This window comes from Dasypus novemcinctus (assembly GCF_030445035.2).
Source record: "Dasypus novemcinctus isolate mDasNov1 chromosome 19 unlocalized genomic scaffold, mDasNov1.1.hap2 SUPER_19_unloc_1, whole genome shotgun sequence".
Taxonomy (NCBI): domain Eukaryota; kingdom Metazoa; phylum Chordata; class Mammalia; order Cingulata; family Dasypodidae; genus Dasypus; species Dasypus novemcinctus.
In genome coordinates, this window is record NW_026688134.1 from 658,969 (window position 1) to 683,969 (window position 25,001).

The 25,001-nt window shown below is 43.6% G+C and overlaps 1 long non-coding RNA gene across 6 annotated transcripts in view; it reads right to left on the reverse strand.

The window, feature by feature from the left end:
• Positions 1–1,076: 1,076 nt before the first annotated feature.
• LOC101413383 (uncharacterized) overlaps positions 1,077–25,001 on the reverse strand; it is a 159,405-nt gene continuing 135,480 nt past the window's right edge. For all 6 annotated transcript variants that reach the window (XR_011648166.1, XR_011648165.1, XR_011648164.1 and 3 more), the window contains 3 exons: positions 16,553–16,878; positions 14,911–15,019; positions 1,077–14,306 (listed from right to left, as the gene is read on the reverse strand). This is a non-coding gene — a long non-coding RNA (uncharacterized lncRNA). The remainder of the gene's footprint in view (positions 14,307–14,910; positions 15,020–16,552; positions 16,879–25,001) is intronic.

Sequence of the window (25,001 nt, forward strand, 5' to 3'; positions counted from 1 at the left end):
TCCAAATAGGGCCCTCTCACATAGCACAGAACTCCAAATCCATCTGCCATGACCATATATATCTGGGGATTTCCATAGCCTTCAGGAGAACCAGCACCTAGGGTTGTACCTGCTTTGGTTCTCTCTGGGGTCCTGCTGAAGTGTGTTTAAGCGTGACCCCTCTGATGACCTCCTGACTCTCTTTGTAAGACTCTTAGCCATAAGAATTCCTTTGCCTTTGCCATTTTCCCCTTTGATTCAAGGTCAAAAAGCAATTTTTAGCACTTGTTCCAACATGTAGACTGAGATATTCTGTTGGTCTGAATTGACCCTTTTATTCAAGGTCTCTCTCTAGTTGCATCACCAGTTAGTGATTGGTAATAATCCCTTGGTGGCAAGGAGGATCATCCCCAGGAATCATGTCCCATGCTAGGGGGAAGGTAATGCATTTATACGCTGAGTTTGGCCACATTTGAGCAACACGGAGGATCTCAGGAGGTAATTCTTAGACACCTTGTAGGTCTAGGCCTAGTTTACTACCCCAAGTAATGAAGATTGTCACTGTGGGCCCTGAGTGGAGGGGGAGAGAGGTACAGAATAGATGGAAGCAGGACAACTTGGCGGCAATGGAAGTGCTCCACAAGATCATGCAATGATGGACATAGGACATGTTAACTTATACCAAAAGTGTATAAAAGTCTGTAAGCTAAAATGTAAACCATAGTGTAAAACACAAGGAAGCTAAAAATTTAGAATTTTATACAGTCTAAAATATAAACCATAATGGAAACCAAAATGGAAACATGTTTGATAGCTATGTTTCAAAATCTGTACATCAGCTACAGAAAATATAACATGAACATGTAAAAAGATCATTGCTGGGGAAAGGGGAAAAAGGTTTGATGTTGGCTATATGGGAGTCCCGTATACTGTGTATGTGAATGATGGTGATCTAAAACTTGTTTGAAGACAAAATTTAAAAATTAGGAAAAAAAAAGGATGCAGATACTGAGGAAGAAATGAAAGAAAGTGCCTTGCCACTGTAGATACAGGGCAACAGCTATCAGAGTGATGAAAATCAAAATGTTTGAAACAAATCATTATTATATTTTTCATTTTATTAATACAACCATTAATTTTTACTTTATTGTAGCATTTCTAACTTGTTATGTATTCTATTTCTAAACTTTAAACCAATCACTATATTTCATTTTGCTATTAATTGAATTTGGCAATATATTAGGCTTCACTGTTGTGAAGTTTTGGACCACAGAGAGGTTCAGCTCTGGCAGGGGAGGACACTGGTGTGGGGTGTTATTGATGGGGGGGGGCACGTGAGTGGGGGTAGTTCTCCAGGGCATGTGTATAGGGGACATAAAAATGTTCTCATATATGTTGGGTATTTTTATTTTTATTTTTATTTTTTTGACTTGTGGAATTCTTTTTTTTAAATTTATTGAAATATATCACTTATACACAAAATATATAAAAAATAAGTGTATAGTAATAGTTGTGGACTTGCAAAACAAACATATATAACAGCATATGGGGCTCTCATACTTCACTCTGTCACCAATGCCTAACATTGTTGTGAATCATTTATAACTAAAGATTAAAGAGCATCATCAGAATATTACTACTAACCAAAGTATCTTACATTTGGTATATTTTTCCACCAACCCACTCTGTTATTTTTTATATGATTTATACATTTACAGACATAAACAATGTATATAGTAAAAGTTGTGAACTGACAAAGCAAACATGCATAACATCATACAGGGGTCCCATACATGAACTCAACACCAACACCTTGCATTGTTATGAGACATTTGTTCAAATTATGAAAGAATATTGTCAAAATCTCACTACTAACTACAGTCCTTATCTTTCATTTGGTATGTTATTGCTCCAACATACCCTATTATTACTTTTTAAATACTTTTTATGGCAAAGTTGTAAACTTACAAAACAATCATACACATGTGCAGAATTCCCATATAACACCCCTCTATCAATACACCACACTGTGGTGGCACATTTGTTACAGATTATGTGATGATGTCATCAGATTATTACCAGGTCCATAGCTTACATTTGGCACACTTTTTCCATGCTTCCCCATTATCTAAACAGTACATCCTAGGCATAGATGCATAAATGGTACATTATTACTGTTAACCACAGTCTGTAGGTCATTCCAGTTGTATATTTTCCATGCTTCTCCACATTCCTACCACCCTGCAATATGTATATCTGCAGATGTATATCTTCTCTAGTTCACATAGGACACTCTTGCATCTGTACCATCAACCACAATGCTCAGCCACCTCTGGGTTTACTGTGTTATTCATTCCCTAGAATATTCTCTAGCTTTCTGTGAATTGACATGTACATCCCTAGACTACACTTTTCAGCCACATTCCCATTTATACACCAACTATGACTCACTATAATATATTACCGTCAACTTTATATGTTTCCACCCTTTTACAGTAAGGTTAATTAAAACTTCTACATACATTAAACATCAGTAGTCCATCTCAGCCCTGCTCTTATCTCCTTTAAGAATCTACCACCTGCAGCAGTGCCCCAAAATGTGTTCACTCAGTGTGATGAGTGTGCCACAATGATGGGGGAGGTTGTTGGTGTGGGAGGAGTGGGGTAGGGGGTGTGGGGAGTACAATTTTTAGTGTAACATTTTTTATGATGTATGTATCTTCAAAAATTACAATTTACAAAAATGTGTTGGGTATTTTTATAGTAGTTACAATTACAAACGTCAACTAAGGGAGTGCTGAGTTCCTACCCAGAGGAGCTCTGTCACATTCCCCAGTGGAACAACAATAATCCCCAAGTGTCATGGCAAAGACCAACAAAGAAGAATGGTCCAATAAGGAGCCCTTGATACTGATGACTATGCTTATGAGACTGTGTGCCTGAAATATAAAGTAGGCCTAGAGCTGAGAATTCTTTTGAAACTCTTTAATCATGCTTACTTTGTATACTGCTTCTGTATTAGTCAAACAGAGGGGTGCTGGTACAAAATACCAGAAATTGGTTGGTTTTTATAAAAGGTATTTATTTGGGGTAGGAGCTTACAGATACCAGGTCATAAAGCAAAATTTACTTTCCTCACCAAATTCTATTTTCATATGTTGGAGCAAGATGGCTCTGGATGACTGTGAGGGTTCAGGCTTCCTGGGTTCCTCCCTTCCAGGGCCTTGCTTCTCTCTGGGTTCAGGGTTCCTTTCTTCCCAGGGCTTGCTTCTTCCTGAGCTCAGCATTCCTCTCTTCCTGGGGCTGGCTTCTCTTTCCTCTGTGAGCATATGTCCTGGGGCCCCTGCTGAAGGCTTCAGCATCAAACTCCAACATCATAAACACTTAACTCTGTCCTTTGCCATGCCTTTGATCTGTGAGTCCCCACCCACCAAGAGGCAGGGACTCAGTGCCCTAATGACATGGCCAACTCAAAGCCCTACTCCTCACTTAATCATGCCCAGATTACAAACATAAACCAATATCTATTTTTGGAATTCATAACCATATCAGACTGCTCCAGCTTCATACATTTTTAGTATCTCCAGTTCATACTTAATTTCTGCTGCTTGCTCAAAGTTTCTTTTCAATCTTGCTCAGGGTAAATGGTTTGCTCATCTATTTTCTAAGTATAAAATAGGAGCAATATGTTTGAGTTTAACTTTAGGAATCTTCAGAAGATGTCAAAAGGTGATTTGACTTGGTTTCTGCCAGATGCTATGGACTTAACAATTTGGATGGATTTTCATGCTGTTTCTTTCATTGGGATCCTCATTCTGCAAGAATAGTATAATTCAAATACTTGGATTATATGAGGGAGAGGCTACAGTTAAAAACTATTTGGAAAGATTTTGATAGTAATTATCAAGTTCCCACCAAGTACCAACAAAAGCTAGATGTTTCATTCACTTGGGCATCATCTACATTTTTCTAAGTCCCTCTTTTCAATTAAAGACAAAGATCTTTTGCAGCAGATAGGTGACATTTTGATTACATGGGATTACATATCCAGCCCCTCCAATTAGCCAAGTTGCAAGGCAGTTCCTCAGTGGGGCTCACATTCAGTGAACCACTAGGATCATGCATTGGGCACAATTCCAAGGCTACCTGGACCCAGTGTGGTCTTTCCATTCCAGATTCAGTCATAAGTTTAATACTCTTTTGATTTCCATTGTTTGTTGAGATTTTTCTAGCGGTGGCTGCTGTGATCCATTGAGGATTTATTACAAATTCTGGAGAGCTCAGAAATATTTTTCAAAATAGGCTCAGTCTAAATAATCCAGCATTGTGATATTTTCAAGTGGGAGGCCATTTCTGAATGCCTTGTCATCTTAAATTACATTTTAATTGTAAGAATTTATTATTTGAATTGGGCTGAAAGAAATTTTAAAATAAAGTTCAATTTTTAAATAACTTTTTAAAATAACTAATTTTACTCAGATAATGTTTAGATATCAAGTACTTCTATAAAAATAATAAAAGTTTTAAAGAACAATGAATCTCTTAGTCTCCTGTTGCAGTTACTTCCTTTTTTTTTTTTAAATTTATTTATTTATTTATTTTTCTCCCCTTCTTCCCCCACCCCGGTTGTCTGTTCCCTGTGTCTATTTGCTGCACCTTCTTTGTCCGCTTCTGTTGTTGTCAGTGGCATGGGAATCTGTGTTTCTTTTTTTTTTTTTTTTTAAAACAAGTTTTTGTTTTTTTTTAGATTTATTTATTTATTTAATTTCCCCCCCTCCCCTGGTTGTCTGTTCTTGGTGTCTATTTGCTGCGTTTTGTTTTTTGTTTCTTTGTCCACTTCTGTTGCCGTCAGCGGCACGGGAAGTGTGGGCGGCGCCATTCCTGGGCAGGCTGCACTTTCTTTTCTCGCTGTGCGGCTTTCCTAACGGGCGCACTCCTTGTGCGTGGGGCTCCCTCACGCGGGGGACACCCTTGCGTCGCACGGCACTCCTTGCGCGCATCAGCACTGCGCATGGCCAGCTCCACACGGGTCAAAGAGGCCCGGGGTTTGAACTGCGGACCTCCCATATGGTAGACGGATGCCCTAACCACTGGGCCAAAGTCCGTTTCCTGTGTTTCTTTTTGTTGCATCATCTTGTGTCAGCTCTCCGTGTGTGTGGCACCATTCTTGGGCAGGCTGCAATTTCTTTCACGCTGGGTGGCTCTCCTTATGGGGCACACTCCTTGTTCGTGGGGCTCCCCTACGCAGGGGACACCCCTGTGTGGGAAGGCACTCCTTGCACGCATCAGCACTGTGCATGGGCCAGCTCCACAGGGGTCAAGGAGGCCCGGGTTTGAACTGCGGACCTCCCATGTGGTAGACAGACGCCCTAACCACTGGGCCAAGTCCACCGCCTGCAGTTACTTCTTGAGAACAGCTTCCCAGAAGCAACTTCTTCAAACTATCAGCTCTTACACTCATTATTGACCTCCATACTTTAAAATACTAATTGCCCCATGATTTCATGAATAATTAATTTGACATTTAATTCGACCTTTCCTGTGGTCAGTAAGGACTTTTCTTTCACAACCAAACTCATTATCACCCAATAATCATTATGAAAAATAGTCTCTGACAATTTTGGTGAAATCTTGGTTCTATGCTTACACTATTATGAGTGGGAAATGATTGTGTTCAGTATGCCAAATTTGTATAAATATATTCATTTTTCTAATACTTGATTTTAATCTAATGTTATCCTTCAATACATTAAAATTTTAATCATATTAAGTTAAACATTAAATGGCAAGTTTTCTGAAGAGACTTTAATGAAAAACAAAGAACGCTCCTGAAGTCAAGGGAGAATACATAAGGCACATGGCTTGAATTGTAAGTTCCCTGGGTCAAGACGCTGATGGGGAAGTTGAACTGGAGAAAGCTGGTGGAGAAAAGATCTGCCAATTCTGGTAAATTCTCTACTGAAAAGAAAAATCTGGCCAAAAACATTACAGAAAAGAAATATCTAACCCAAAATTTCAGTAGTGATCATGGGGAGAAACTCTGATATATTTTAGGGTATTTCACACACTCACATACAAAGAAACAAGCAAGCAAGCAAGCAAACAACAACAACAACAAAACAGGCCACTAGGCTTGAGAGAAGACGAGTCTCTAGGTGTAAATCAAGAGTTTTAGCAAAATTTCTGGGAGAAAGTCACATTGTCAATGGTCATGGAATTGGTGAATTAGTACACTGGTTAGTAGATATTTCTGCCCAGAGTGAAATGGAAAATTATACTGAAATTATACCAATGAAGTGAGTAAAGTGTGTATTTGTAAAATAGGAAGCCAAAGAAAACTATGGAGAGAACAAGAGGATGAGGAAGGGTGTCAGTGGGGTCAAAGGGTAACAAGGTAGCGGGGGATGGGCTGTGGGGACACCTTCCTCTGGTCATCCCCTCCCCCACCAACTGAAACACTGTGGCTCTTTGAAGCCCTGTACTGTCACCTCAGAACTCTAGGCTGGAATGTGCTTCCTCAGTGCCAGTTCCCTGAGGCAGCAGTGGAGTGTGCAGTTTGGAGGTGTTTCTTTTCATTGTAATTCTTTTCAGTATCCTGTGGCTGAGCAAAAGCACAGCCATAGGGGTACTAGGATCCCTCTTCTTCCTCTTCCTTGGAAAGGGGCTCTTAAACATCTTGACCCACTCTAAGAAGAGGAAGGTGAAATTTCGGGGAGTCCAGAGACACCTGGACTTGAGTGAGGTAAGGGACCCTGGGATCAGTTAATGGTCGAGACTCACTGTTTTTGCCTATCCCACTTCCCACTTTCTACACCCATTATGTAGGCCCAGAGGGACACCTTAGTAATAACCTCTCACAGAGAAGAGCCCATCATCTAGGGAGCAGGTAGGGGAAGGCGATTTTGAAGTGGGGCAACTGTTTCATTCCAAAACTCATAAATCATCCATGTGGGTGTGGCAGAGGGCTCCAGGATAAATTCACACATTTTTGGTGGCTATGGATTGTAAGTTTTAAGAAGTTCAGGGTATTCAACTAAAGACAGTCCCTCAACACTTGCTCACTGTCCATATCCCTCAGAAGGTATCCCTTGGCCAAGCAGGTTCCATGTAGGAGGGCTGATGTGGAGAGCAGTGCTGAGCCCCAGGAAGGCTCAATGAGATGTTCTTGTCCAAGTTGAGACATCAGGAACCAGCAGCCTTCTGTGGAGCCACACTTGCTCCTCTAGGGTGTAGATTCTGTGTCCTTTCAGAAGGAGGCTCTTCTCAAAAAAGACTCAAAATCAATCGATATCTCATCCAGAAAAAAATGTGTTATTCAAAGATGAAAAGATAATCATTGGAATTAACTCCCTAAAAATGCTTAGCAGACTAATACAAATGATATGTTATTGATGGATAGGGTTTGGAAGGTTTCCTTGAAAAGACAGAGATTGTATCCCATGAGATCCTATCTTCTTTTTTGGTTTGACAGTGTCAGCGCAGAGGCAAGAGAATCGAGGAAAAGGGTGAATTAACAGGTAAGGTTCTGTTCTCCCAACACACCTGCTCCAAGGGTGAACCAAAGCCTCAATCCTGCACAGCCAAAGTCACCTTCCTAGTCTGAGCCCGTCAAAGTTGTTAAAGACCCTCTCAGAGAGCAGAGGTCCCAGAGGCCATGAACACAAGGAAGACTCTCAGACCTTGGGACACTCTCACATCCTCCACACATCCTGACAAAGAAAGAGGGAAGGGGCTGGACATACAACGTGTGTGCGATACAGTGCAACAAATCTTGATGGAATGGGAAAGCAGGAATTGTGTGGTCTGCTAGGGGCAAAGAGTTTAATCGCACTAAACCTGAGATTCTTCCTGTGAAATAGCTTTATTGCAGTTTAATGAACATGACATTTGTAGGGATCACATGATACAATTAGTGGGAAAGTCCTTGAGAAATGGTTGCATTAAACATGCGTGAGCCCCTCCATTGTTTCCCATGACCATTGGACATGATCTCCCCAGTCTTGGATCTCCTAGAATCTATTTCTCTAGAAGCCTCACCCAACAGGCTATGGCATGCAGCCCCAGAGCAGGTGTTTTCCTCCTGCCCTCACCACCTATAACCCAGTCTCCTGATTTCCCAGCTTGGAGAGCTTGCCAGGGAGGCGCCGTGGGGACACCAGGTGTGAGTCCTCCTCGGAAAAGGTGATTCCTGTTTATTCCCTCTTTCCTGCTCCCCCTCCTGAGCATGGCCTGTGCTCTCCAGGTTCCCAGAGCACTCTCACGTGGATAAGAGATGGGACCATAGAGATGAACAATGCACAGGAAAGCTGTGGGCATTGGGTCAAATGTCTACAAGAAACCCTGGGACATAAGCAATCAGTTTGGATGGAGGCAGCAGCAGCCCCTCCCCGGCCAGGCCTGCTAGGGCTCCCTGCCCCCTTCTTCCTCTAATTAAAGCCTCTGATTTCTTTCTTGCAGCCCCCTGCGCAAGGAACCTGGACCGGCCAGACACTGTCGCGTCACCTGTCACCCGTGGGCCTTTCCACCTCCCCGGGATGACCGCCCGCCAAAGGGGGACTGTGCGGAGGGTGCTGCTCCATCTGGGAACCCTTTGGTGGCCTGGTGTCTGGCCGCCAGGCGACCTCCACACCCACAGAGTGACCCGCCTGTGAGATCTCTGGCTGGGTCCTCTGGGAGACTTGCCTCTGGCGGCCCACTCTTCCCTCCGGGGGCACAACCACCTGCCCCTCTGTGGGAGGCCCCAGCAGCACTGCTGGGGGTGAGAACCTCCCTCCAGGTGGTGTCTGGGGAAGCCCACCCTCCCTTTGGAGGCACCATCCTGGTCCTTTCATTTCCTTCCTCTTTCCCTCCCTTTTACTCCTTCCTCCCTTATTCTACTCTGGCCACCCCCTCCTCACCACCACTGGCCATTTCCCTCTTTCCACAATCCTCCCTGGCACTGCCCCCCACATTCCCAACCTTGTTTTTGACCTTTACCCCGGGCCCACTCACCCCTGCATCCTGGGTTCCCCCACTCTGCACCTCTTTTTCTGTCTTCCCAATGTTCCTGTCATCCCCACCGGCAGCTCTTCCATCTCTGCCCCAGGTGGCTTGTGGCCCATTCCACCTGCCAGCCCTCTGTTCCTCCCTTTCCTCCCCCACAACCCTGTCCTGCTCCCTGCCCCTGCCCACCCCTTCCCTTGCCTTGCCTTGCCTCTCCCCTCTGCCCGCTGTGCCTTTAGGACATCTACAGAGGGCATGGGCAAGAGGCATCCCTCTACCTCACTCACGTTCCTTCTCCCTCCCCTTAATTTAGCCCAGTCAAATCAGGGCCAATCCTAGCCTGTGCAGGGGTGTACTGGGCAGTCGCCCTCTACCCCTGACCCCTGCACACCTGGCTACTGCTGCTACAACTTTGAGCAGCACAACTAACCTCCTGTCCTATGGGGTTGAAACCACTATGGACATAGAGCCACAACTCCAGGCCAGCCCAGTGGAATTAAACCTAGAATCAGGTAGGTTTGCTTCTGGGGCCTCTCAGGCCATGCCCAGGGAGGAGCCAGTGGGGGCCTGGCCACTTCTCAGGTGGTGGGTCCTATAGGGAGACCAGGGAGAGCCACCTGTGGCAGGAGGACCTCTCTTAGCCCTCCGTACAAAGAAGCACTATAATCAGACCACGTTGCAGCCACTTCTCCAATAGGAGGACAATCTAAACTCCTCCTTAGAAAATGTCAACCAGAGAAAGAGCTGAGGGATCCCCAAGGCCAAGGGAAGAGAAGCCCCTCACCCAGATCAGAGATTTTCCTGACACACTTTCTTCCATGATCCCATCAGGCCTGGAAAACACACAGCAACCCAGAAGAAACATCTTACGGAGGGCCCTTCATTGGATTACACACAAGAGAAAGACAAAGGGGCAGGAAGGACCCCTGAAAGGTGCAAGAGGAAGACCAGCCCCTGGGATGCCCTCCCAAAGAGGAGAAAAAGACTCCAAATTCAGCGGCTCCCAAAAGGGAGCTTTAGCTACAGGGAATGCATGCACTGAGCCTCAGGCTAGACCAGGTGGGGACTGGGGCCTCAGGAAGAAGCAACAAAAACACTGGCCAAAAAAAGTCCACTTTGAGGTCTCCTCAGATTGTGTCATCTGTTATCTCACCTCTCCGCCCTGTGAGCTGCTGCCAGGCACGGTGGTTTTCCATGTTGAAGTGAAAAAAAAAAACAATATTCGGGAGATATTTTAAATGCGGGAGACTGTTGTAGAGGGTATTTTTCCCACATGAACTGAATGGATTCTAGGAATAAACAGTTATTCTTCTTTCAAGCCACTGCCTTTCATGATAATTTATTTCTCAAACAACTCACACACCAAGCACTAAACAATGGAAAAAGCAAAATGCCACAGTAGCTCAAGACTCCCTTACAGTTTGGTAATGTAATCTGAGAATTTCCCCTCATTGAGAACTCTTAAGTGTGACTTTTGAGCAGGTGGTGAGTCAAGCCCAAGGCAACACATTCCTCTTGCCCAAAATGAGTCATCCATGGCAGCAATGTCTCCAAGTATTGGCAGGTTATTAATACTTTTATATAGCATCTATGAAACTCTTTGTGTTTGATTTTTTTGAAAGAAATTTTCCCACACAACAGGGATGATGGAATGCCAGGGTGTCAGGAGCTAAGTGGCAGCACTTGACAAAGACCAAGTAGGCATGGCTAGTGTAATGACCCTAGACGCAAAGCAGCAGTCGCAAGAGTCTGCCCTGCAGAAACCTATGATATTGGGTAGGGGATTGTGGGATATGTGTAAGTGAAATAGAAAATCTACTCAATCCTTTCTTGATTTGTATAAGAGAAGGATTTTAGATCAAGTGCCAAAAAACAGAGTCATGCCCCCTCAGTCAATTCCAAAATCAGGATCATTTACAGACCTGGAAACCCTGACTGAAGGGATGCCTGGATCTTCTTCAGAAGGCACCCTGCTATGCTTCCCCAACTTTATACTGTTCATCTTCCTCCCAGCTTTCCCCATGAGAAAAGGAAATGATCAGACACTCAGGGATTATTAGACACTGACTCAGAACTGACATTAATTTAGAGACCCAAAATGTCACTGTGACCCCAATCTTAGCATGCAGTTTTGGGCAACCATGGGGCACACTGAGGGTGAATGCTTTGACTGGTTTGGGATCCCAGAGTTGCAGGGAGGAGGGTATCATCTCTGAAGAGATGTGCCATATGGATGCCACAGAGTCCATGACACTGGTTTGCCCATGAACCTTGGGTCTTAGGGTCCTACCTGAAATAGCACCCTTCTGTGGATTAACGCAGCCCAGAAAACACCAGGGCTGGCAGGTGTTGTCAGCCAAAAGCCCACCTTTGAAGAACAACTTTTGGAAGGCTGGGAGGAATGGTCAGCCTAAAAGTCTTGCTTTTAGGCAAACTGAGTCACATCTGCCCAATGTCTGTCTTTAATCCTCCTGGGGGTTGAAGGAAGTGAGAGACACAGTCAATGGATCAGCTTTTGTGTTTCACTTCCCCATGTGCCTCTGTCATTGTGAGCTTCATCACTGCTCTCACCCCCCATTTGACATAAACAGCATTCCCCTGCGACTGGGCCTTTCAAACTGCAGTTTCATAGCCTGTCCAAAAAGAATGGATGCTTCCATCACATTACAGGCCAAGTGCTGACATCTCAACCTCAATTTCATGGCAACATTGCTCTCTGTAGGCAGCTTGTTATTCAAATGAGATAGAACCACTTTTACCAAAGAGAAAAAAATAACAGAAATTTCTGACTTTCTTCTTTAGATATTACCTGTTTTCTTTTTTCTCTCTTTCTTTCTTTTCTTTTTTTTTTTTTTTTTTAAGACTGAACTAGTTCTTCTAGAAATTTGGCTCCCTTAAAAGGATTATAAATGAAATGAATGAATGGGTGAATGAATGAATGAAAGTCTTTGCTCAATGTTCAAATCGACTCTTCAGTTTTACTTTGGCACACCCAGCCATCCAATTCAAATGATAAATGGAACAGGCAGCAAGGATTTGATACTATTGAGTCATAAAGGCCTTTACCCATGAAAGGAAATTTGGGCAAGGGGGTGGGGTCCAGCCAGGAGGAAATACCTGAGAAAAGCTCCAGAGGTTCTCAACAGAGATTCTTAACAGAGGCTTGGGTTTTGTGGTGTCTCCTACGTTGTCCTACTGGCCTATTTCAGGAGCATCTGAGGGGGACTGAGAGGGCTCAGTCTGGTCCCCTGAAGTCGACCTGCCTGACCAGGGTAGGAAGTCCTCAGAGGATGTTGGCCATGATGTCCCCATAGCTTCTGACAGAGCCTCTGGGCCTGGCCTCCTGGGCTGGGCCTGGGCATGGAACAGAGCAAAGTACCATAGTGTGGAGGGCCTGATGTTGGGGTTATGCAATGCCCAGAAAAGGAGGATGATGATGGATATTAGAGTCCACAGATGATCATGAGTAAAGGAGGAAGGAGCCTGGGAAGATGGTAATGGGAAGATTTGGGGCAGGGGCAGGTCAGGAGGGGGAGCTGTATGCAACTGAAGAGGGTAGCAGAGGCTAATGGAATGAGAAGTGACCCCCTCAGAGGGAAGGAGCAGCCAGGGAGGATAAGGGGAGGCCCCGAACCAGGGTTAGCCAGGCAATAAAACTGAGGGCAACCTGTTCTCTCCATCTGGAACCAATTCCCTCAAACACCTGCTTCTGGGCCTGCCATATGGTCATTTCCACCAAAGGGATTAATAGGTATGGACGCAACATCTCTCATTTCTGTACATTTGTTGTTTTGCCTGCATCACTCCTTTCTCTTTCACAATCCCTTTTAAAAATATATAATGTCATTACAGAAGTCATGAACTTAGAAAACAGTCAGGCATACATGTGGAAATCCCACGCAACACCCCTTCACCAATACACCACATCATTGTGGAACATGTGTTACAGATTATGAGATAGTTTCATCTGACTATTATCACGATTATCCATAGCATGCATCCGGCTTGTTTTTCCTATGTCTCCTATTATTAATGCAGTACATCTATGGCACTGATACAAGGATATTATAGTATTGCTCTTAACTGTACTTCACAGGTTACATTAATTTTATTCATCCAATGCTTCTCCACATCCTCACCACCCAGCAATAGAGACATCCATCTATTCAAGTTTGCAGAAGGACATTCTTGCCATTGCACTATTAACCACAATTCTCCTCCATGTCTGGGTTCACTGCTCTTTCATTATCACTTTTCATCCTGCAATGAATGCCCTGTGTGAATCAATTTTCCAATCGTGCTCTCTCCTTGTCCCTGACCATTCTGCCAAACCATGGCTCACAGCTCATGAATCATTGTACAAATGCAAATCTGACCATTTCTCCCTCCAGGCAAAATGAACAGCCAGATATACTGCTCTAACTACTGCCCACTGGATGGATTTCCCTTCAACACTGTTTTTCAGGGGTGTCCCAGAATTGGACTGCAGTGCTGCAACTGTCCACTTATAGATGCTACCTATATATCATACAAAACTGTCTGTTAACTGGACCTTAATATTCTTTTCCTCAACTCCTTGTTGGAACTCTCCAAGAAGCCATAGCGTTGGGCTGGGAAGGAGAAGGTAATACAGTGGGAGTTGGGGAGGAACATGGGCATTTGAACCACTTCATATAACTTACTTGTGCCTTCAGGTCTGGCTTGAACCCAGTCTTGTATATCACACTGCCACTTCATAAGGGGTAGTGCTGTGCACACCCAAACTTTATGGCTTTGTGGGTCAGACTACACCCAGTTCATGCTGGCAAGTCAGTTCTCATGGTGACTTGCTGTCCCAGGGTTAAGCATTTGATTTCCACTGAGGCCCAGGAACATAACAAAAACTGTTTCTCAAAAGGAGAGTACTTTATCTGCAGAGGATGGCAGGGTTTTGCTCCAAAAACCTAGGATTCTGCTGTGATTCTCCCAAAGGGGGCTACTGGCATGTCAGTCTATGTTATAGATCCAGAGAAAGTGAGGGGTGTCATGGGCTGGGTTATGAGAGAGCATAGAGATATGCTACAAGCCAACTCCCTCCGGGCAGTCCATTGTTTCACCTGGTAAATCATGGTCAGTCTCTTCAAAGGGTGGTGTGCACGATAGTTCTAGAGGAGGTAATTATGGGATGTAATTCCTGGGTGTGACTGGCATAGATTCTTAGGAGAACATTCCAGTCTGTACTGGGTTTGTCTTGACCATGATATGAAGAGTTTCTTTCTTCCCCTTCATGCTCTGATGCATCCCTCGGCCATGAAATATCATCTTTTCTTCTTCCTCAGAAGTGTTTCAGACTTTTCCTGGGTTCCCTGTAGAATGAAGGAGCATAAAACATGGGGCAACTGATGTCCTGAAAAGGTTCCCATCAGGAGCCAGGTAGGAGGCCCCCACCCAGTCAAGCCTGAGGTCCACCTATGGAGTTTCCTGACTCTACCCTGGTTTTGGACTCTGGAAACCCCAGGGAAGCTCAGACAGACACTGACCCCACAACATGATACTGATTCAAAGCAGATATTAATTTCAGGGACCCCAAATGTCACTGTGACCACAGTCTCAGTTGAGGTTCATATCTCTGGGAACCTGGCCTAAAGTTACAATGCCTTTGATTACTCAGCTGGTTTGTTGGTTGATACACAATATTCAAAAGTATAAACAATTGGTTTGGGTGGACATCCCTAGGTGGAAAGAAGGTAAAGAAATGAAATGGATTGGTAAGTGCCAAATTCAAGATACAGCATCCTTGGGGAGAAAAAGGAGGGATATGTTCAGGAAGAGACTCTGGGAGATAGGTGTAGGAATGGGGATATGTGTTTCCATATATGATAATTGTGTGAATTGTCAAGGTTCATTTCATTAACTTTCTTTTATAGAATATATTTCATAATAAAAAATGATTTAAAAGGTGAGTTGTACCTGAATTTCCATCTTTATGTAGAACTCTTGTGCCACAGAACACATGCAGAACTGGAGAAAGTTTCCATGAGAAATGATCGGCACAAGGTGAAAGAGCAGCCTCTATGGCCTTGGAGGTGATGGGAACAAAGTCACAGTATTATTAATAAAGAAACTGGAAAATAAAAGAACAAAGCCAAGTGCATGACCAAGCTGTCTCACTCTGACCTGATGATACTGACCAAGGCCCAGTACCACCTTCCCTGACCCCTCCCACACACCCAGGGCCTGTCCAGACACCAGGTAGAAGGAAGGAGAGGCCTTCAACATGGGGCTCCTCGGGAGGCTCAAAGAGTGTCACAGAGCAGCCTTGGCCTCTCCTAGAGAAAGCCCTAGAGGGAAGTACTGGTTTGCTTCCTCCTTTTTCAAATGTGAAGTCATGGTAGTGATCAGATCTCCAATATCTCAATAAGAAAGGTTTCCTGAATCCAAAGATTCTATATGAAAGGGTAAATAATAATAATAAGGCCATCAATGGGTGAATGGGTTAACAAACATGGCATAGCCATAAAATGGAATATTATTGGACCATAAAACAGAATGAACAATTCATTCCTACCACAACATAGAGAAGTCTAGAAAATATTGTCTTAAGAAAAGGAACAGGAACACAAAGAATGACATACTGTATAAAACCTTTATAACAAATGTTCAGGAAAGGCACATCCATAGAGACAAAAAATGAATTATTTACATCCCCTGGTGCTGAAGGATGGGGAAATGGGGAATGACCACTATTTGGGATGGAGTCTTTTTTGGGGGGTGTTGAAATGTTCTAAAATTAAATAGTGGCAATGGCTGTACTGCCTGTGGATATTGTGAAATCACTCCATTATGCCCTTTAAAAAGATCATTTTTTGAAAAAAAGAGACTTTATCTTTGTGAATTACCTACAGAAATACTTTTTACTGGGAAACTGTCATGATGTATAGAAGGTAGTCTGGAGTAGTTAAGAAACTGAATACTTTGTGTTTATCGATAAATATTTGGTGAGAGTGAGAGACTCACAAAGAAAAAGAGAAAGAATGATAAGACAGGTGGTAAAATGTTAAAAACTTATAAAACTGAAGGAAATATAGGAGTTGTTTTATATTTGGTTGGTAATTTTGGATAAGTTAGTAATTATTTCAAAATAAAATAGCAGACTTGGTCCAGTGGCTAGGGCGTCCATCTACCACATGGGAGGTCCACGGTTCAAACCCCGGGCCTCCTTGACCGGTGTGGAGCTGGCCCATGCGCAGTGCTGATGCGTGCAAGGTGTGCCATGCCATGCAGGGGTGTCCCCGAGTAGGGACCCCATGCGCAAGGAGTGCGCCCCATAAGGACAGCTGCCCAGCACCAAAGAGCAGCCTGCCTATGAATGGTGCCGCCCACATGGAGAGACGACACAAGATGACACAGCAAAAAGAAACACAGATTCCCATGCCACTGACAATAACAGAAGTGGACAACGAAGACGCAGCAAATAGACACAGAGAATAGAGAATCGGGGTGGGGGGCGGGAAGGGGAAATAAATAAATAATCTTTAAAGAAAAAAGAGATCAAATGAATAAGAGATTTAATTAGCAAGGAAGGCTCAGGATGGGTTTTGGTCTCACTTGCCCGTGAACTTGGAGCACTGTGGAAAGTGCGGCTGCTCATGTAAGCCATGCAGTGGTCATCAGCCTCGTCCTTGGGCTTAAGCCTGGAGATGCTCAGGGAGGCCATGTTACCAGACCTGGAGACTGAGAAGTGATCAGGGATCCCTGAGGGGCCTTTGCTGACTTCGTAAATGCAGAGTTTGGGGATCTTGCCTGGGTGCTGTTCATACCAAGACACATATCCAAAAACAATGTCGCTGCTGCTTCCAGCACAGAAGAGGGTGACCATCTGTCCTGGAGCCCTGGACTGTGAGAAGGGCTGAGTGAGGGTAGACTGAGCCCAGGACCCTGAAAAGGAAAAGAAAGATGGTGAGTTCAGGACCAGGTTCCCAATGGGACTGGGACAGGAGAGGAGTAAAGGAAGGGGTCACCCATTCTCCGTTAAAGGGTGTCTCACCTGGGCAGTGAGCAAGGAGCTCTCAGGATGGTCTCTGTGAACACAGTGCAGCTGAATGTGTGTGTGGATGACTCCACCAGTGAGCCCTGCTCTTACCACAACCCCTCAGAGAAGTCCACAGCCCTCCTTGACCTCTGCTCAAGGCTGTCCCTGTTGAGTCCCTGAACTGGGGTGAGTGAACCTGGTGCCAAAATGCAAACATCTTATCATGTCTTAATCAGCGTCCATCCACAGATGCCTCCATTAGATAAAGGAATTTCCCCAGGGGCAGTTCTGTCAACATCAGCCCTGTTCAATGGCACGGCCCTGCTCTTGTAATGACTAAAGTCACAGACCCATCCTCAAGCATCCACAAGGGTCTTGAGTTTCCTCCTCATCTCTGTCACACACTCTGGCCACCAAGCAACCCCACAGAATTTGAAAACTTTCCTCAGTTCATATCTCAGACTGATGTACACAGTTGAATTTTTCCTTAGTAAACCACTATCCCTGCTCTTATGTTCTTCCTCTCCATGACCTTCCTTACCTCCCTCTGGCTCACTGTCACCCAACTCCCAGAGCCACCTTTTTTCTGTGGGACACTCTGAGCAGCCAATTCTGGTCTCACCATGACCCCTGGTGGCAAACTTCCTCTAAGGGTAAATTAGACAGGGGATGAGCTCTGGAGGAAGGTGGGAGAGCAAGAAGAGTGAACAGGGATTTGGAAAAGTCATTGAAGGAGCAAAACCTGCAGAGAAACCCAAGGAGTGTTCATTGTGGAGAGAGGGGAAACCTCAGTGAATCCCACAGGGTCACATCTGCTCCTGTGTCATATTGATGAGGTTGAGAATGAAGAGCAGCTGACATCCTCTCTCCCTGAGGCCTCTGTCCAGGGGCTTTCCTCACACTGGCCTCCTTCTCCTCACAGAGGAGGACACTGGCTCTGTACTGTGCACAGTGGGCTCTGCACATCCTTTTAGCCTGTGCTCTGTGCTCACCTCATTCCTCAGTAAATTTCTCTTGACTCCAAGCAAAGACTGGGTTTCAAGAGGCTCCTAGAAAATGATGCAAGGTCAAAATACTAAATAGAGATGTGAGATCTTACAATGAATGGGAAAGTGCTCATCAACCTGACTCCAATAAGAATAGGTGGATGGATATAGAAATAGGGGGATGACCACTACCTGAGGTTGATCTTTTGCGATAACAGCCCACCCCACAGCTCCACCTTTCTGAGGCTTAAGACCTGTGGTCTGTAAACCATGGTGAGAAGGGTTCTGAGGTCACTCAGCAAATATTCACAGTGAGGACTAGGGTTGATGAGGAGGAAATGTTTGTTATACAGACACAGAGCTTGTGTGCTTTCTCTATAGAAGCTAAGAGGACATCCTTTACTCTTCCAGATCTCCATGAACTTTTCTCATTAACTTTTTCTCTATTTTTCTGAATGTTACACTCAAAAAATATAAGAGATCCTCATATATCCGCACCCCCTCACCCCGCTCCTCCATCAACAACCTCTTTCATCATCGTCGGACATTCACTGCATTTGGTGAATGCATTTTGGAGCACTGCTCCACCATGTGGATAATGGTTTACATTATATTTTTACAGGTGTCCTTCCATGTAGCACATCACCCAAATGGAAACCTCACTAATGAAGCGGCAGAGCAGGTGAGCTCTTCAGTTGCCAGCACATTGGGGAGTGGGCCTGGTTGTGGAGATGGGATGGAAGTATGTCTCCTGGTGCTGCCATGTAGAGGTCTCCAGTAAAATCCCTACCTCCAAACTCTAAAATCCCTTCCTCTTTGTCTTTTTTTTTTAAGATTTATATCCCTCCCCCGTCATTGTTGTACTCATTGTTTGCTCTCTGTTTGTCTTCTTCTTTAGGAGGTATTGGGAATAAAACCTGAGACATTCCCTGTGGGAGGTAGGCACCCAATCACTTGACACACATCTGTTCCCTGTTTGTTGTGTCTCGCATAGTGTTTCCTCACTGTGTCTCTTGGTTGCATCATCTATGTCTTTTTGTTGCATCAGCTTGCCATACTAGCCCTTGTGTCAGATCACTGTCTTGATCATCCTCTTGAGGACACACCAGAAATCTAACCCAGGACCTCCTATATGGTAGGTGGGTGCCCAACTGCTTGAGCTATATCTGTTTCCCTAAGATGTCCTCTAGAAACACACTTCAGATTTACCTCCATTCTGTGAAGTTTATGCTAAAAAATAAAATGTAAAGAACTAAAAGAAACATATTTTACAATGAAACAGTAAAAAATATTATTTGTACCCAGGATTGATCTAGTTGTGCAACTTCATTGAAATCACTGAGAATGAGGATAGAGAATACATTCTGCATGCTAACCATACCCAGGCGCTTGGAACACAACCTCGGTGTACTTGCTTGGCACAGACACTTCCAAGGATCTTTCATCTAAGTAAAAGAGGCTTCCACCCATGTGGAAAACAATGGAATTTTCTATGCCGTGGTCAGGATGCTGATTATGTGGGGAGATGGACAGATGGATATGCTTGAAGCTGGGGTTAGAGATGTAGGAACGGGTGGACGTTTTTCCATTTAAACAGTTGTTTAAATTGTAAATATTCATTGTATGAACCATTCTTTACATATGATTCATTTCACAGTAGCAGAAAAATGTTTAATAGTGTTACCATAAGCACGGCTATTTCCAAGAGAAGGGCCAGCCTTATCTTTTACACAAAGGTGAAAAATGTCCCTCATTGAGAAGGTGATTTACTCTGCATACCCAAGGAAGGAACTGGGGAAACTGCCCACAACCAGGTCCAAGTAAGAATGTCAATGAGGGATTTTATAGGCAAAGGTGAGTGGTAGGGGAGGAGAAAGACAGGTGATGCCAGGTGTATTAGGCAGCCAAAGGGGTGCTGATGCAAAGTACAAGAAATCTGTTGGCTTTTATAAAGGGAAATTATTTGGGGTAAATCTTATAGTTACAAGGCCCTAAGGAGTCCAACTCAAGTTTGTTTGCTCACCAAACTCAGTTGCCTCATGTTGAAGATTGACAGCAGGCCATCTATGAGAGGGTTCAGCCTTCCTCTCTTTCAGCTATATCCTGGCATGGGGCTTGTTTCTTTTTGGGCTTCCTAGGGCTGTGGGATCACAGTTCTCTCCTCTGCTGTGTCCTTGGAGCTCTTGCTCTCTTCCTGAGTCTTCTGGGTGTCTTCTCAACTGAGTGTCCACTTCTATCAGCCCATCAAAGGGCTGGTGACTCAATCCTGAGTCTGCCCTACTGAATGCTCAAATCAAAGCACCAATCCTAACAGGTAATTTAATCAAGACATGTCAGCTGAATCTAGTGTGTTCAAAGGGTAACATACCCAGAGAAATGCATTAGTTTACAAACATAATCTCTCTTTTTGAGATTCATAAATAAACTCACTCTACCCTCTGAACTCCAAAAAGAGATTATGGTAATTTAAAAAAACTTTAAATCCTTGCAGTTAGCAATGCTAAATACAAACTCACATCACAATCAGTTTACAGAAATACAGTTTGCCTTGGGGGCAAAGTCCTCTTTAGATATGCACCTGTGAAGCTTACAAAACAAGTTATCTCCTTCTAATATACTAAGGGACAGACATAGGAGAAACATTTCCTTTGCTATAAGGAGAATTTTGGAGGGAAACATGAGTCACTGGTCCCCAACAGTTCTGAAACCCTGCAGGGGCATAATCCATTCGATTTCTGCATCTGAGAATCATCCTTAAGATGATGGTTTCTTCTCATTTTGGGGGCCAAATGGGGCCCCACCCTTTCCACAGGCTGGCCCAATTACCATTTTCTTTGTTCCACTCTCATGAAGCATCTGGTTAGGGACTGAGCTTCAGACCTCACCATCCAAGAACTTTGGGGTGATGGCCACACATCACCCAATCTCTGGGGTAGAGTTGCAGCCCCCTTAGCACAGTGATGAGGTGGTAGCATTCTCCCTACTCTCTGGTGTATGGGCCCAAACCAATCAGAACATTGAATTGGCAACCTGGCCTTCCCTAATCTATGGGGAGTAGGCCCACCCTCTCAGAGCACTGAGGTATTATTGACTTCACTCTCCCCAACCCATGGGGAACAGGCTCACCCTTCTCAGCACAGTGGGGTGGTGACCTGACTCTCAGAAAACACTTGGGTTTGTGCTCTACCCTCTCTGTTGCCTGGGGTGGAAAAATTCCCTGAACAGTGGGCTGGAACATCCATGCTCGTCAAATGCTTGGGCAAACTCACTCACTCTGAGTACATGGCTGGGGTTCCTCTCTTGGCCCAAGGGAATGTCTTAATTCCAGAATTCAGCCTCCATGGTTTTCCTCTTAAAGACATTTTCCCTTCCATCTTTCCCCTCCATTCTCTTTTATTCCAGTCTGAACGTGGTAATGTTCATATAGATCTTGCACAAAACTTGTTGGTTTAGCATGCAGGAAGCAGGGATCCAGTCATCAGACAGTAACATTTTCCACAAGTCTTTCCCGAATAATTGCATTTTCAATCCTGGTTCACAAGGTCCAAGGTTAGATAATTCCTCAAATGGGGTATTATAGTCTGGGATCTTGAATGCCATTGGTTTGGAATTTCTGAAATCAGTTTCTGGTTTCTTTGTGCCCAACAATTCAGTTCTCAGCTTAACTAATTCATCTAGCATTTTCCTATAGCTGCAAGGAGAAGCCAAGATTCATTCTCTGAGTTTACTTTGGAAAGCTCTTTACCAAAATGGCCAGGCACTCCATTTTCAAATTCTGACTTCCATATAACATCAGGGGTCAATCTCGCTAAGTTTTCTGCAATTTGAAAACAGACATCAACTTTCCTCTACCTTGCAATAATACTTCTATCATTTCCTTCTAAAGCCTTATTAGAAATAACTTTAGGCCCCATATTCCTCCCAAGAAGCTCTTCAGAGCAACATAAGCATTTTCCATGAAGCTTTCCACAATTCCTCCAAAAAAACAAAAACAAAAACAAACCCTTACCCATTTATAAAAATATGTTCCAGATCTGCAGCTACTTTCCAACTCTTTAGGGGAAAAGAAAGAAGCATTTTTGGTAATTGCAACAAACTGTCCCTCATTCTCCTGGTACCAAATTCCATAAAAGTAGGATTATGTTTACTAACTGACCTGTTCCTCTGGTTATGGTCCCAGTTAGTTGTATTTGGTTCAGATGAGATGTTTGATTAAATTACTTGTTAAAATCAGGGTTGGGTCCCTGCCCCATTCTTGGGCTAATGTAAATGTACATTCACAGAAGACAGAGGGAGAAGAGAGAGAGCTTCAAAGATGTGAAGAGGAGAGAATTTGCTCATTTCGATTCTGCCATGTGACAGAAAGGAGAAGGCTCGAACAGCTGAAGTCTCAGGAAAAGAGATGAGCCCTATGCAAGCCTATAGCAGAGATCAGAAAAAGATGGGCCCAAAAAGCCTTAAGTGGAAGAAGGTCCAAGGGAAGAGGCAGAGATCGCCCACCATCTTGCTTCAACACATGGGAACAGACTTGGATGAGAAATTACCTCCTATGGTACCTCGAGTAGGACTCTTTGCGACCTTGAAACTGTAAGCTTTTTATCACCAAAGTTGTACCCTTTATAATAGCCAACAGATTTCTGGATCTGTGCATCAGCACCCATTAAGCTAACTTAAGCTGTTGGGTTTATAAAGGGTATTTATTTAGGTTAAGTGCTCACAGGTAAAAGGCCATAGAGTGCTTAACTCAAGGTTGCTTTTTCACCAAATTATTTTCCATTCTTTTCCTCATCTGTTCTTTTATATGTTCACTTTCAGAGACCATTTCTTCCACTTCACCAATGCTTTTTCCTGCCTCCTCAAATCTGCTGATTCCAATGTTTTTTAATGTCTTTGATTGCACCATTCATTCCCATAAGATCTGCTGTTTTTCTACGTATGCTTTCAAATTTTTCTTTGTACTCATTCAATGTCTTCTTAATATCCTTAATCTCTTCAGCCATCTCATTGAATTTATTAAGGAGATTTGTTTGAACATCTCTAATTACATGTCTCAACTCCTTTATGTCATCTGGAGGCTTATCCTGTTCCTTTAACTGGGCCATAGCTTCCTGTTTCTTGGTGTGTTTTGTAATTTTTTGTTGGCGTCTTCACATCTGGCTTACTAGAGTATTTTTTCTGGGTACAGTTTTTCTCTTTAGTTTAGGGCTTCCTATCTTTTTTCCCTTGCTGGTTGTGCAGTAGGAGCCAAGCATGTAGTTGGTGCTGTGAGCTGTGGAGGCTCAAGCTGCCCTCATTGCACCGGGGCCCAAAGAAGCTTCTGCCAACTTTCTCCTTTGCCAGGGGTAGGGACAGAGTCACAGCTATGTGGGATAATCCATGTGCAGGCCTAAACTGTAGTTGCCCAGGGAGACTGATGATGCTTCATATCCCTTTCTTCCCTGCCTGGGGCAGGGATGGAGCTTCAGGTGTGAGCAGCAATCTATGCAGTGCAGGTCCAAGATGACCACAGTTGCCCTGGTAGAATTCTGATTTTCAGGCTATACTAGCCACAGTTACCTGCAGTTACCTGTATAGGCTTGTACAGAGCTCCTCAGCCTCTTTCCCACCAGAGGCAGGGCTGAAGCCTAGGCTAGGGCTACAGGCTGATCTGCATGAAAGAAATTGGTTCCTATCCAGTGCTCTTGCTACCATTTGATGCCATTTCCTTTCATATGTATGAGTTTCTTTAATATTTCTTGTAGGAGAAGTCTTGCAAAAAAGCTCTCCATTGTATTCATAATCTTGGAACATGCTTATTTTTCCTATTTCTTAAAGAAAAACTTTCTATTTTGAAACAATATTAGAATATAGAACAAATAGTACATATTGTAAAGATCATACAGCAGTCCCATCTTCCCTTCAAACAGCATCCTCCAATGTTAACATTACTTATAACCATGGTTTATTTGTAAAAAATGATAAATCTACATCATTATTTCATTATAATACTATGTACTAAACTAAAGAATTATTCACTTTTCACCAGTGTTTTCAAATAATGTCCTTTTTGAGCTTTGATCATCCAATCCAGAATGTTAAAATGTATTTATTTACTTTAAGTTTTGATTTTTAAAGAATTATTAAATTACACAAATGCCACATAAAAAATATAGGGGATTCCCATATACCCCATCCCCACCCCTCCCATACTTTCCCCCATTAACAACATCTTTCACTAGTGTGGTACATTTGCTATAATTCATGAACACACAGTGAAGCATTGCTACTAAACATGGATATAGTTTTCATTGTAGATTACACTTTGCCCCATAAAAGTCTCTAGGTTCTGACAAAATGTACAATGGCCTGTATATGTCACTGCAACATCATGCAGGACAATTCCAACATCCTGAAAACACCCCCATGTTACACCCATTTTTCCCTCTCCCTCCCCTCAGAACCCTTTATATAAACTGCCTTTATTATCAATGATAGAGTTTCTTCCATTGCTAGAATAATGAGTCTACTTTACTCTGTAGTTGCTTCCATCCCTATGTTAGTTCCTCAATCTTGAGGATTTGGGGATGGTGATGCCCGTTTCTCACTGAGAGAGAGCTTAGAATCCATGGGACAAACGGATAGGACCGTCTCACTTGCAGTTGTGGATATTCTCTAATTATTGGTATAGGTGTTGTGCATCATCATCCTTTTGTTAGTTGTCTGAGGTGAGTCCAATGCACTGCAGAGTAGGTGTTGCAACTCTGCTGAGATTCAGGGCTCAACTGGCATATGAACAGACTGAAGATTTAAGTCTCTAGGACATAGACTTAATAAGTATAGTTCTAATTATAGGTTCAAATAAAAGGGGCAGAAGAGTCATGTGTAGGGAAATTATACATGAATCTAACTCAGTTAAATTGGAGAGCATATGTTCAAAAATAAGGCTCACTGGCAGGGTCCCAAATTCTTGAGATTGTCTTCCTTGCCTGTAGCGTTTTGATGTTTAGAGCCCTCAGAAGACCCACTGTTTGAGGCAAGGTGTACTGTGGCAGTCAAAGAGATCC